Here is a 14363-nt window from a genome sequence, read left to right as displayed (position 1 = left end):
GAAGGCCAAGAGCTCGAACACTGTTTCCATCCTAAATATCTTGGTGTCACCTTAGATCAGGGGTCCCCAAACTTTTAAAGCAGCGGGCCGGTCCACAATCCTTCAGACTGTTGAGGGGCCGAATTATCATTTGAAAAAAAATATGAACAAATTTCTATGCACACTGCACATGTCTTATTTATAGTGGAAAAAACAACAACAATGAAAGAACAATACAATATTTGAATATAAGAACAATTTTAACCAACATAAACCTATCAGGATTTCAATGGAAAGTGTGGATCTGCTTCTGGCCAATGAGATAATCAAGTTAATTAGGATTGTTGTTGTTGTTGTTGTTGTTGTGTGCCTTCAAGTCATGTCAGACTTTGGTCGAGCCTAAGTCTAAAATTATTCATTTATTTATTTACTATATTTATATCCCACCCTTCTCACCCCAAAGGGGACTCAGAGCAGCTGTATGTACAAACAATATATTATATTATTAGCATAGCACATTATTAGCATTATATATTACTATATATTGAACTATACCACTGTACTGTAATATTATATGTAATATATAACATATAATTTAATATTATTATATGGTATTATTATTAGTATTATATTTTATAACATTATAATATTTTATCAATATTATATGTATATATAATATATTATTAAAACTGATATAAACATATTATATTATAAAACGGAGGGCGGGGGCCAGGTAAATGACCTTGGAGGGCCGCATCCGGCCCCCGGGCCTTAGTTTGGGGACCCCTGCCTTAGATCGAACATTAACATATAGGAAACACTGCATGAACACCAAGCACAAAGTAGCTGCACGCAACAACATCCTGCGGAAACTGACTGGCAGCTCACGGGGTGCAGACCCACAAGTAATAAGAACATCAGCCCTGGCCTTGTCTTTCTCAACTGCTGAGTACGCCTGTCCTGTCTGGCAAAAGTCTGCCCATGTGAAGTAGGTGGACATAGCACTAAACGAAACATGCAGAATAATCACAGGATGCCTTAAACCTACACCTGTTGATAAACTCTACAAGTTAGCTGGCATTGCCCCTCCTGACGTGCGACGGGAAGTTGCTGCTAACTGTGAGAGAAATAAGGTTGAACATTGTGAAAGCCACCCACTGCATGGCTATCACCCTCCTCCCACCAGACTCAAATCAAAGAAGGGCTTCAGCAGCAGCAAGCAAGGGTGTCCCTCTGGGCAGCTAAACCTGGCAATTCTAACTGGATGGCCCCCCAAGAGGGTCTTCCTCCAGGGGCAAACCAAGAATGGGCAACTTGGAAGTCCCTGAACAGACTCAGAAGTGGAGTGGGCAGATCAAAAGACAACTTGGCAAGGTGGCACTACCTGGAGGAATCCTCCACCTTGTGTGACTGTGGAGCAGAACAAACAACTCCGCATGTGTATGCTTGCCCACAATGCCCTGCCTCATGCACGGAGGAGGAGTTGTTTAAAGCTACGGACAATGCGGTTGCTGTTGCCTGTTTTTGGTCTAAAACTATTTAGTTGCTTGTGATTTCCTTTTTTTTTTCATCAGTTTAAAATGTATTTGTTATGCAATGCTTTTGACACAAAATAAATAAACCCTTTACCCTATAAATTAAGAGTATAGAAGCACAGTAGTTATTTTGTTTTCATTTTATTCAGATATATTCCATGTAGTGGAGACCAGCATACATTTGAAATATTGTTATATCATTTAGAATGATCAGCCCAATTCTATGTAAAATTAATATTAGGAGATAATATCTCCCACGTGACTCTAGCCGTTGCCAAGTTTCTCTCAAAGGTAGCCAGGATAAGACAACTTTCTGTATTAGGCTGAAATTTTCCCCATATTTATTTGCAGTGTTCTCATTCTTGTTCATATGCACCTCGTATAGCACGTTGTCCTGCATTTTAATCAGTTTTATCAGTTTATGTCCACCTCTTACTGCTGAGCTACTTCGGTCTTTGGATTGTAACGAAGTTTTGATTGATAAAATGTCATTGTGGTTTATTGCCAGTAAAAAAACTAAAACATTTACCCAAACAAAATGGTTTTGCCTACTACAAAGGACACTGTAATGAAAATGCTAAGCTGTGGAATTGAGGGGCCACTAAAAATGCCCTTTCCTGATTGTCATGTATCTTAAAGGAAAGGTTTGGTTTTGTGCCGTCCGCCGGACAATAAAAAACTATAAAACTGAAACGTGCTGTCCTTTATCCGGGCGAACTGCAAATCCCTATAAGCTGTCCTATAGATATTGAACGACTGAGTCTGGATAACTTCAAAAAAGGATGTTTATTCATACAAGGTTGTAAACCTGGCACAGATCTTAAAGTTGCAGAAAATGAAACAAATTTCTATAGGTTTTAGGTACAGAATTATCCCTGGTTCCAGAAAGCAAAGGTGATTATAAAACCACTATACCCTAATCACGCTGCCTATATTAGAAGGAGAAACTCTTTCCTTCCCTATCTTTACAGCAAAGATTAGTTCTAGAAGCGACAGAATAACCCTGCTCCTATAACTAGATTTCCTATTCCAGATCAATATAATTCAATACTTATCTAATTTGGATAGGCTTAGATTGGCCTGGTTTTGAGGATGATTTGTCCCAGTTAGCCTTGCACAGCTCCAGCACGTTGGAAGACTATAGCCAGAATGAAGCTCCAAAATGGAGACTAGACCCTGGTAAAAAGGGCGGTCCTAAGATGTTGCATTCTTTGACCAATCACTGCAAAGAAAACTGCAGCCAGCTCTTGCAGATTCCAAGCCATTTTTCCTAGGCTTTTGCAGCCAGAGGCTCAAACAAAATGTAAAGGAGGGAAAACAAACAAACGACCAATAGGTAAGGCAAACCATCGTCCTGGGGGACGGAACACTCCCCGCTAAATTCCCAGGATATGGGAATTTACCAATCAAAAACATACAAACACCTTTGTATACACAACAATACAAACACTAGAACTTTAAACATCTCCAATAAGCAACACGAGGTCACTAATTGGTCTGTCCAAAATGGACACTTTGCCTCTGTTGCAAGTCTTTAATTGAACTTTCCTGACCTTACCGTCCGGGCAAGGAAAGGTCTTTAATACAATGCCCATGGGCCACGCATGGCGGGGCAAGTCTTTGTCCTTTAACAACACAACGTTGTTAACCTCAATGTTGTCCTGTGGGCTTTGCCAGATTCTTCTAGCTTGAAGCTGGCTTAAGTACTCGGCTTTCCACCTTTTCCAAAAGTGGTTGGCCAAGGACTGCACCTGTTTCCACAGGGCACGGTGAGTTCCGTCCGGAACTGGCAACATGATGTCCTTCCATCCTGGCACCTTTTGTGTCAAAATAAGTGCAGGAGTCAGTGGTTGTAAGTTCTCAGGGTCACTGGTAAGGGGAACCAGCGGCCGGTTGTTGATAATTGCGGTAACTTCCGCCATAAGTGTCACCAAAACATCATGTGTCAATGACCTATGACTCAAAAACATGGCATTAAGGATTTTGCGACTAATACCAATCATCCTCTCCCAAACACCACCCATATGGGAGGCGTGAGGAACATTGAAAGTCCACATAATTTGTTCAGTATTCGTAAAGTTCTGAACCTTTGGGTCTCTCCCAAACCTAGACACACAATTGAGTTCTTTGGTCGCACCTACAAAATTGGTGCCACAGTCCGACCGAATTGACTTAATTGGCCCTCTGAGGGCTATGAACCTTTTCAATGCGTTTAAAAATGATGAAGTGTCCATCCCTTCTATGACTTCTATATGGACAGCTCGTATTACTAAACAAGTAAACAAAACTGCCCACCTCTTGTTATTTACAACACCACCCCTGGTTTTCCTAGTGACAACCTCCCAAGGACCAAACACATCGATTCCCACATGGGAAAAGGGTGGGTCTGTCAAAGTCCTATCCTGAGGTAGTTCTGCCATCAACTGACTTTGACAGTTTCGCCTAAGGCGCCTGCATTTAACACATTTGAAAATACAACTGTTGACCAACCTTTTGGCATTAACTACCCACAGACCTTCATTTCTAAGGGCTGCCTCAGTTAGAGTTCTACCCTGATGATGGATCCTTTCATGGTGATGCCGAACGAGCAGCAATGCAGTGTGACTATTAGGGGGTATGATGATGGGGTTTTTATGCACGCCTTGAGTTTAGCTTTGGCTAACCTTCCTCCAACTCTCAAAATACCCTCCTTGTCTAGAAATGGGTTTAACTCATTTAGAAGACTTTGATTAGGGATGTTGAGCCCTTGCTCTAGCCTAGCTATTTCCTGCTTGAAAGCAGATCTCTGTACTGACTTGAATATGACGCTCTTAGCCTTTATCATATCCTGGACCTGTAAAGGCTCACTATCTTTGCAAGCTAAACGATGTATAAGCCTAGCAACTGCTCTAAGAAGACTGTGCCACTCCGAAAAACATTCAAAACGGTGTGGTTCCAGGCAAGATCTTTGGCCCATCTTGATTTCTGTGGTTGATTTGCAGGCTTTCACCTCTGCACTTCGTGAGACTTGAGCATTCATAATGTCCGAAAACCTTTGCTCATCTTTCGAGAGCGCTGTGGCTTCGTCTCTCTCAGAGACTTTGAAGATGGAGGAATACTCTGGAGTTATTGCTTGGCAGTAGACTGAGATGTGACTTAGGCAACTGCGCACAAGTGTAGGACGTCCACCTTTAAGCACCTGTGCTTGATTGGAGTCCAACGACGATGGTGGGTGCATCTTGTTTATGCACACTGGGCCTGTAACTGTCCAGCCTAGTGGTAGCAGCTGAGCAATGGGCGCCCCTGGAGGTCCCTTAACTTGGTCGTTCACATAGAACAAGTTCGGACAGTCCGCACCAAGCAGAAGGGCAATGTCCACATCTGGACGGAAAGCAGGTATGGCATTCTTTAATCGTCGCAAATGTGGATGAGCCTCCACAACTTCTCTAGTTACAATTTGTTTTTTGTTCCGAGGGATGGAGGAACACTCAATCAGGTCTGGCAACTTGAACTGCCTCTTCTGGTCGCAAGAGGAGACAACAAAGCCAGATGCTATGCGACCCTGCAACTTCTTTTTTCCTGCACACGTAGTCATAGTGTAGTCAACCATCTTGGTTTTAAGGTCAAACATGCGGAAGAACTCTGGAGTAGCCAGGGAGGCGTCGCTCTGTGAATCCAGGGCCACATAGAGTCTCTTTCTAAGCCAAGGGCTCTTGGCTGGATATACATCCGCTAGGCAGATAGGATGACAAACTCTGTACTGGTGCGAGTCAGAACACAGCTCTGTACAGGCGACTGCTGAAACCTCCACCTGCATCTCTGGTACGACTGGCTTGTCGGTGTCTTCGACTGCTGACTTTTCTTTTGGTGAAACGTTCCCTTTGGGGTGGGAGATGACACTGGAGTTGTGCATTGCGGTGCAATGCTTGAGGCTGTTGCATTTCTCACACTTGACGTTTTCTTTGCAGTTGGACGCAAAGTGTGGAGTTGCTCCACAGCATCGAAAGCAGATTCCCTGCTTTTGAACTAGCTGTTGCCTCTCTTTGTATGACTTTCTACTAAACTCCCTGCAGTTGGCCAAGCTGTGAGGCTTTTGGTGGATAGGGCAAAGCAACTCTTTTACCTCCGACCTGGGTTCATCAGTCTTGTGTTGAGTTTCGACTGCCTTTACGCTGACAGGTCTATTGGCCTCTCTAGGTGGTTTCTTGTCCACTTCAGATGCCTTCCCTGGATGGGTCCCTTGGTATAAGGTGGGGAGGCCCGTCTGCGGATCATTCCTTTCTCTGGCCGCCCTGGTGATGAACTGGACCAAATGAGAAAATGGAGGGTATGCCTGGGAGTGGGCCTCCTTGTAGTTGAAGACCTCCTGTCCCCAGCGTTCTTGCAAAGTGAAGGGCAGCTTGGTCAAGATCTGCCTCTGGGACAGGTGCTGATCGAGGCACTTCAAACCGGGCAGTTCTGGATTCTCCTTGGCCGACTCTAATTCCGTAAGGAGATCGCTGAGGTCCCACAAGAGTTTGAAGTCTTTGAGTTTCAAAGCTGGGAACCTTTGGAGCTTGTCCATAAGAGATGCTTCAATCTCTGTGCTGGCCCCATACCTCTGCTGCAACCTGGCCCAGGCCTTTTCCAGGGCTTTGTCGGGATCGGCTACGTGGGCTGCGTAGATCTTCTTAACTTGTGAGGATGAGGCTGGGCCCAACCATGCAGCCAGAAGAGTCAGTTCTTCCTCAGGCAATAACTTTAAGTCTCTGATTGCTCTCTGGAAGGTGGCCTTCCAGAGAAGAAATTCCTCAGGCTTGTCCGAAAACTTTTCGACACCCTTGTCCTTAAGATCTCTTCTGGGGCTTCTGATGATGGAGACAAGCTGGGACTCTGGCGTCGAAGGGAACAATTGAGGAGTTTGCTGTTGTGGAGTGGACTCCCACCGTGCACCTTGCGTCAACCTTTGGCCTCTTGGAGGGATGACATCGACCACTGACGAATCGGTGGCTCCCTGTGCAGCTGTCTGTAAGGGCCAACTAGCACTTGGCCTTGAGGCCCTGATTGACTGACCTAGGGATTTAGCAGGAGGCACAGGTAGCTCGGGCAAGGGTGAGCTCCCCGCTATGACGCTCTGCTCTGCAGGAAACTCAAAAGTGACTTTGGGGCCCTGCTCTGGGTAAGGAGAGAAGTCTTCCTGTTCCTCATCCGAAAACTGGCTGTTTAAGCTATTAAGATGCACAAGCACCTTGGAAGAAGGGTCCTGCTTCGGCAACTGACTTACATTTTCTTCTGTGAGTGGCTCAATTAGGGCCTTGGCCAAAGTCTCAGACCTTACCTTTTTGGCAGTAGCATCCATCCTTATTCTAAGCATTTCTATTTCACCTTGCCTTTGGGCCTGTTCCATTTGCATTTCGCTTTGTCTACGGGCCTGTTCTATTTGCATTTCGCTTTGTCTACGGGCCTGTTCTATTTGCATTTCGCTTTGTCTACGGGCCTGTTCTATTTGCAGTCGTTGCTCTTCTTCTTTAAAGGGAAGGGTGAGATCAGCTGCCTTAGCATCAGCCTCCGCCCCCGCTACCTTGCTCTTTAGCTTCAGACGTGCAGCCTCCTTAATGTGCAAGGCAGCTAGGGAAGAGATGGCACTCCCAGCAGCAGAAGACTTGCTAGAGTGGCTATGTTTAGATGATGCACACTCCCTTAGCTTAGATACCTGGCTAGAGCGGTTGGACTTAAGACTAAGTGCCACAGCAGGTGATTTTAAAAGATTGGTCTCATGGCTGCATAAGGAAGACTGATTTCCTTTTGGCTCAGACCTTAGATTAACAGATGGAGAACTAAATTCCAAGGCATCTAGAATTGCCCTCACCTTATTTTCTTTCTCATTAGTGTCAGCTAAGACACTCACTATTTCTAACTCTGAATCCTTGGCGTTAATGCGCTCGAGGACCTGGACTATCTTAGACACCAAACCCCTCCAAATACCGAAGGTCTCTTCAAGGTCTGTCTGTAATATGGATGGCACCCTTGTAATACCCAAGCTCTCAATTCTGTCCATTAATGTTACAATTCGCTCCCATGCCGAACCTAACCTCACATGGAGGAGCTCCTTTTCATCTATTAGATGGGCTAGCATCTTGGCTGAAGGGTGCTTTATCCTTTGGGGCCTTTCATTCCTACTTTCAGCCTCAGAAGGAGGTATACCATCTGCATCATCTTGAAATTGCATAGACATTATGTATTCTTAATAGCAAGTAAATTTACAACAAAGGCAAATGCAATATACCTGCAAGTAAATTTACAATAAAAGCAAATTCAATATATAATACAATTCACAGCACTTAACCATAGCAATATATATCACTAAGTAACTATACTTTACAAAGATTGTGACCTTTGGCGCCAAACTTTGGTAGGCAAGCTGCAAAATGCCAACTGACAGCAACTTGCCACTTGATACCTCCCTTGCCCGAGTGACGTAAACTGCCAAAATGGCGACTTCGCCAAATTTTCAAGCACCTTGTGCTCCGCGGCTCGAGGCCTGCCGCCGAAGGAGCACCGAGGCTGGCTTTGGAAAGGAGGAGAGAAGAGACGCCTCCTCCCCGCTGTGAAGGGAGGTCACCACCGCAGGTCAATGAGGCAGGTCACCACCGCAGGACGATGAGGCAGGTCACCACCGCAGGACGATGAGGCAGGTCACCACCGCAGGACGATGAGGCAGGTCACCACCGCCAGGCGATGAGGCAGGTCACCACCGCAGGACGATGAGGCAGGTCACCACCGCAGGACGATGAGGCAGGTCGAAGCCGGCCGAGTGCTCCGGCCGAACTCGCAGCAGCGTTGCCAGGCCTGTCCAGGTTCTAGCCTGGTTCTGGTGGGCTTCACGCCTCAGAGCCAGCCAAAGAACTGTCGCTGGTGCTCCGCGGCTCGAGGTCTACCGCCGAGGGAGCCCTGGACGTTGCTGGGAACTGCACAGCCTGTGCAAACCCAGAAAGCCACTGGGCCACGTGCGCACACGCGAGCCAAATAGCAAGGAAATACAGCCCCACTATTTGACTCCTTCAGGTCTGAGAGCGGGCTCCACTGCCTCAGACGCTGGTAGAGTCTTTAGGTATGCAGACTGAGCTCAGGCGGAAAAGCCGCGGCCTAAACTAAACTTCCTAAACTATAAAAAACTATAAGCCGTGCAAGCTAGCTCAAGCGGAAAAACCGCTGATCTACCTCAAAACTGTGCCGTCCGCCGGACAATAAAAAACTATAAAACTGAAACGTGCTGTCCTTTATCCGGGCGAACTGCAAATCCCTATAAGCTGTCCTATAGATATTGAACGACTGAGTCTGGATAACTTCAAAAAAGGATGTTTATTCATACAAGGTTGTAAACCTGGCACAGATCTTAAAGTTGCAGAAAATGAAACAAATTTCTATAGGTTTTAGGTACAGAATTATCCCTGGTTCCAGAAAGCAAAGGTGATTATAAAACCACTATACCCTAATCACGCTGCCTATATTAGAAGGAGAAACTCTTTCCTTCCCTATCTTTACAGCAAAGATTAGTTCTAGAAGCGACAGAATAACCCTGCTCCTATAACTAGATTTCCTATTCCAGATCAATATAATTCAATACTTATCTAATTTGGATAGGCTTAGATTGGCCTGGTTTTGAGGATGATTTGTCCCAGTTAGCCTTGCACAGCTCCAGCACGTTGGAAGACTATAGCCAGAATGAAGCTCCAAAATGGAGACTAGACCCTGGTAAAAAGGGCGGTCCTAAGATGTTGCATTCTTTGACCAATCACTGCAAAGAAAACTGCAGCCAGCTCTTGCAGATTCCAAGCCATTTTTCCTAGGCTTTTGCAGCCAGAGGCTCAAACAAAATGTAAAGGAGGGAAAACAAACAAACGACCAATAGGTAAGGCAAACCATCGTCCTGGGGGACGGAACAGGTTTTGCACTGAAACAACATATTTGATTGCAGTGGAAGAAATATATGCCCCAGTGGATTCAGAGGCCCCAGTGTGTAATTGTAACTATAACAAACCCCTAACGAATCTTAAAGTGATTATGATGATCTCAAGAGCTTGAGGGGACAATGAAGGTACAAATCAAATGTTACTTCTCTGTCATATGAGTGCCTTCAAATAATCATGGAACTGTGTTGTTCCAAGTAGTGAGGAGTTTTTTTATAACATGACACTGTAGGACAGAGGTGCATAGCATATAGGAATAAGGACATAAATGGACTGTAGAAGGATAGGTGATATGGCGTATACAAAAACAGGGACCTAAAAAAGAAACCTATCATTAGTAGAGCTTCCTGTTAATTTTCTCAGAAAAACCACTGCAGTTTCCTTTCTACTGATAGCCTATTAGCAATCTTAGGCCTTATGAAATGTCTGATAAGCATAAAAATGGTGGGAACTTCAGTAAGTGAGAATACAAATAAAACATTTAAGGGCAGCATCAGCAGAAAATTAAAACCTTGGGCAATTAACCCAGATAAATTCCCTGTGTGAGGGCATTATGGGACAGGTGAAAGGAGGACGAGAAGGGGCTGCTATGTGGCCACAGATTGGCATTCCCCTTCCCAACAGGGCAGTGCTGCCTGCCTGCAATCAAGATGGAAATGGCAGTGAATGAATTCAAACGGCAGGGTTTTATCTTATTGGCGGACATACGTCTTCACCATATGGGGCGAGGATCAGTGGCATACGCCAATGTAGCCCTAATCACCCATGGAGCCGGCCGGCTCCCATCAGACGACATTGTGCCCACTCTGTGGGTGAAGGAGGGTAGAACTGGCATGTCGCCATGGCAACACAGGAGTCTTCCCATGTTGCATAATCTATGGGGGGAAGCCGCACGCAGTCATGCTTCCTCTAATGTGTTCGTCCTCTGGGCAATCTGGGCAATGCAAGGCGTGCGGCACCAGATTCCCCATGCTTTGCGGTGAAGAGGAGCACTGGCACCTCTTGCCACCAGCCATGTGATGAGGTCGTTGGTCAACCTGAACAAAAACTGCAGTTTTCACAGAGGTTGCTTACTCAATTATATATTTCCTGTCTGAGAGCTCTGCAAGGGCAGCATCCTTCAGGGAACCAGCCCTCCCACTTTGAGTCAGCCATTATTTCTGAGTCTAAGGTAGCACAAGGACAAGGATAACTTACAGCACACTAGGAATCCTGTATATCCCCTTTGTTTCTAGGAAGAGGGGGAAAATTGAGAATACAATAAATTGATCAGCACAGTAAGGGGGTAAAACTCCCAACAAGTAAATTTCTATTGTTATAAGTAGAAGATGTGCAACTTATGTAGTGTTCCTACCTCTAAGGCTGGAGCAGCAGAATTAATGAGAACTTCCTAAGTGGAGGAAACATCTCTCTCAAGTCACAAGAAGATTTTGAGTTTAAAGTTTTCAGTAAAAAAATATGAGAGAACTGTACTGCACTTTGCTGTTTGTGTGCACAGAAAGTTGAAAGTCTGTTTGAGAGGGCTCCTTATTCAAACATGGCTGATTGATAGCCATCATAGCCAATTTTCTATTAAGTGCTAATCTCATTAAAGATTCCAGTTTCAGGGAACTCAACAAACAAATGTGATAGCACATGAGGGACCACACAAAAAAGATGCTAAATGGAATGCACTGAAGAGTTCCCTGGTTTCATTCCAGGTAATGGTTGAGTAGTGGTGAAAGACATTTGGGTCCCACTGGATTCATTTTTATATATATAATTTTTATTTATGAGTTTTTAAATACATAAAAAAGAGAAGCAAAAGTAATAGTAATAATAAAGAAAAAAAAGAGATAGAAAAAGAATAACAACTGCAACGCTACAAATAATAATAGACTAGACAAAAATACACATATAACCCAATTTTCCCTTCCAGAACCTTTGCATAACCATAATTTTTCCCTTTAAGTTGATTTTCCTTTCTGTGGCTTCCCTTTGAACATTTAGGTTCTAGGGTAGTCTCTTACCATGTTTTATATTTATTTCTTAGTTTCTTTATCCATGTACTCTGTCAGTTTTGACCAATTTGTTTCTTGTCTTGGAACATTGTCCTGTTTAACAATTTGAGTTAATAAATCCATATTTTTAACATCCAAAAGTCTCAGAAGCCAGTTTTCTTTCAAAGGAATTCCTTGTGTCTTCCACATTTTAGCCAGGCAGATCCTGGCTGCCGTCACCATATATGTAAAAAGCTTATCCGTGTTAAGATCCATCTGGAAGTCCGTAATTTCTAGCAGGAAGTATTCCGGTTTTAAGTCAAATTTCTTTTGAATTATTTTCTCTATTTCTTTGTGGATTGTCTGCCAATAGTTTTTAAGCTTCCTACATCCCCACCACATATGCATAAAATCACCAATATGCTTCCCACATTTCCAGCATTTCCCAACGCCTTTACCTTTACTAAATTTTGCGAGTTTGTCCGGAGTGAGGTACCACCTGTAAAAGATCTTATACCAGTTCTCTTTTAGTTCTACCGCATATAAATTTGAGGTTTTTTCTCCAAATCTTTTCCCAGTCTGCAATATTTATCGTGTGGCCTACCTCTCTTGCCCATTTTGTCATCACCTCTTTGACTTGTATTTCTTCCGTGTCCCAGTCCAAAAGTTGTTGATATAGAACTTTAATAACTTTCTTGTCTAATTTTAGTATTCTGTCCCAGCATGTGTCTTTGTATTCAAATCCTATCTTTTGGTCCTCTTTGAAGCTTTCTTTTATTTGCCAAAAGTTTAGCCATGTCATTGTTGGTTCTAATCGTTTTATCTCTTCGTACCCTTTAAGCCTAATACTTAGATGTCTATATGTCAACCATCTAGATGTCTAATACTTTCAATAATTGTCTATATGTCAACCATCTTTCCCTTGGTAGTTCCCTCATGTGTTCTGCTTCTAACGGAGAGTACCACATCGGGACTTTGGTGTAAAATCTTTTCTTGTAGTTCTCCCATGTTCCTAATAGGGCTGCTCTTAAGTAGTGATTTTTAAAATTCCTCTCCTTTCTAGTTCTCCACAGGTAGCTATGCCACCCTTTGTTTAGGTCGTATCCCTCCAGATCTAATGTTTTTTTCTTCTTTAAGTTTGACCAATCCTTTACCCAGCTCAAAGCCGCAGTATCATAATACAACTGCAAGTCGGGGAGTCCGAGACCTCCTCTTCTCACATCGTCTTTTAGGTATTTGAAAGCTATTCTGGCCTTTTTGTTCCCCCATAGAATAGAATAGAAGTAGTGAATAAAGTAAAATACCTGGGAATAGAGTTAACGGCAAGTAACGCCCAGCTTCAAAAAAATAATTATGATAAGAAATGGAGGGAGATGAAGGAAAAAATGAAAAGATGGGGATCCCTCAAACTCTCACTTTTAGGAAAAATTGCAACAGTTAAAATGAAGATTCTTCCTGAGGTCTTATTTCTCTTCCAAAACATACCAATCCTGAGAAACAAAAGACTAATAGAAAGTTAGCAGAAAAAAATAAGGAATTTTATATGGGGGAATAAAAAGGGTCCCACTGGATTCTTTATTCCGGTGAACTCTCCTAAATATCAAAGTCTAAAAATGTGGTGATGTAGTCTAGACATTAGGAAAGAATTACTAATGTCCCAGAAACTATGTGTTCAGGCAGAAGATCATCATGCTCACTCCAAACCAAGGAAGGCTTTCTTAGCAATTCTGCATGCCAGGTCAGTGCCAAAAGACTATATTCTTAACCTGTAAGTATAATAGTTTGCCCATCAGGTGCAGTGGAAGAGGTACTACAGCAAGACATATGAGAAACTAGTGTTATATCATGTCAGGTCTATTGAATAAATAACACTGAGAACCTGGAATGAAGAGAATACCTGGAATAATGAAAATGTAATAAGAAGATATTTTCATTGTCTTCTCCCTTTTACATGGGGAAATAAGCAGAGTTAGGATTCAGCGTGCTGTAGTGATTTGAGTGTTGAACTGATTTCAGAGGACAGGGTTTGATATCCCTGCTTGGCCATGGAAACCCGCTTGGTGACATTGGGTGAGCCACACACTCTCCACTCAGAAAGCTCCAAGATAGGTTCACTTTAGGCTCACCATACGTTATAAAAAACTTGAAGGTGTACAACAAAAATAGCAATACTACATACATGAAAGAGGGGCATACATTTTATACTTTCTCAGAGAATATCCAAACTATCGAAATTACACTATGGACTTTATCACACAGCTGTTGCAAGACTTTGTTGATCCTAACACCATTTGGAACAAGTCACCCAAGCCAACATACCTACCCTGGAGTAAGCTCCAATGGACTCAATGAAAATTACTTGGAATACTTGCCAAGAAAGTCCTGCCTTAGGGTTGCTATGGAGGATGGGGGTTTTCAAACAATATACTATAGGGAGGATTTTCTCAAATTGTCAGAATTGCAGGGGTTTCTATTTCTGCTGCCACTAACTATGTATAGGATTCAATCAAATGCTGCCACCAATGCTTTATTCAGGAGCTTCTTCTATATTGGGATGTTGAGAGAGAGAGACTTTGTGTAAGAAGAAACAAGAAATGGTTGTTTATTGGTAGCTTGAACAGTATGCATGATGGTTTCATTAACACTGAACAGTATAGATGCTTAGTAGTTTCATTAAAGGCTTATGCTTTCACTTCAAAGGATGTTCAATTTTGAGTTTGCCGTTCCCTCACTCATGCAAGACACAGTATGTTCTTGAGATAAACTAATATTGTGCAGAATCATGAGAAAACAAGGAAGTATAAATGTCATTTATAAGAGAAATGGGAACCTCAAGTCAAAATCATGTCACCAATCTAACATTTTTGTTTCTAGCAGACACAAGCACATTCTGTTTCCTCCTTCCCTGGTCACTCTTGGTACACATGAACTTTTCATCATGT

Source organism: Anolis carolinensis, chromosome 3, assembly GCF_035594765.1.
Source record: "Anolis carolinensis isolate JA03-04 chromosome 3, rAnoCar3.1.pri, whole genome shotgun sequence".
Lineage (NCBI taxonomy): Eukaryota > Metazoa > Chordata > Lepidosauria > Squamata > Dactyloidae > Anolis > Anolis carolinensis.
The sequence above is the reverse complement of the archived record's forward strand: the minus strand, read 5'-3'. Positions refer to the sequence as shown.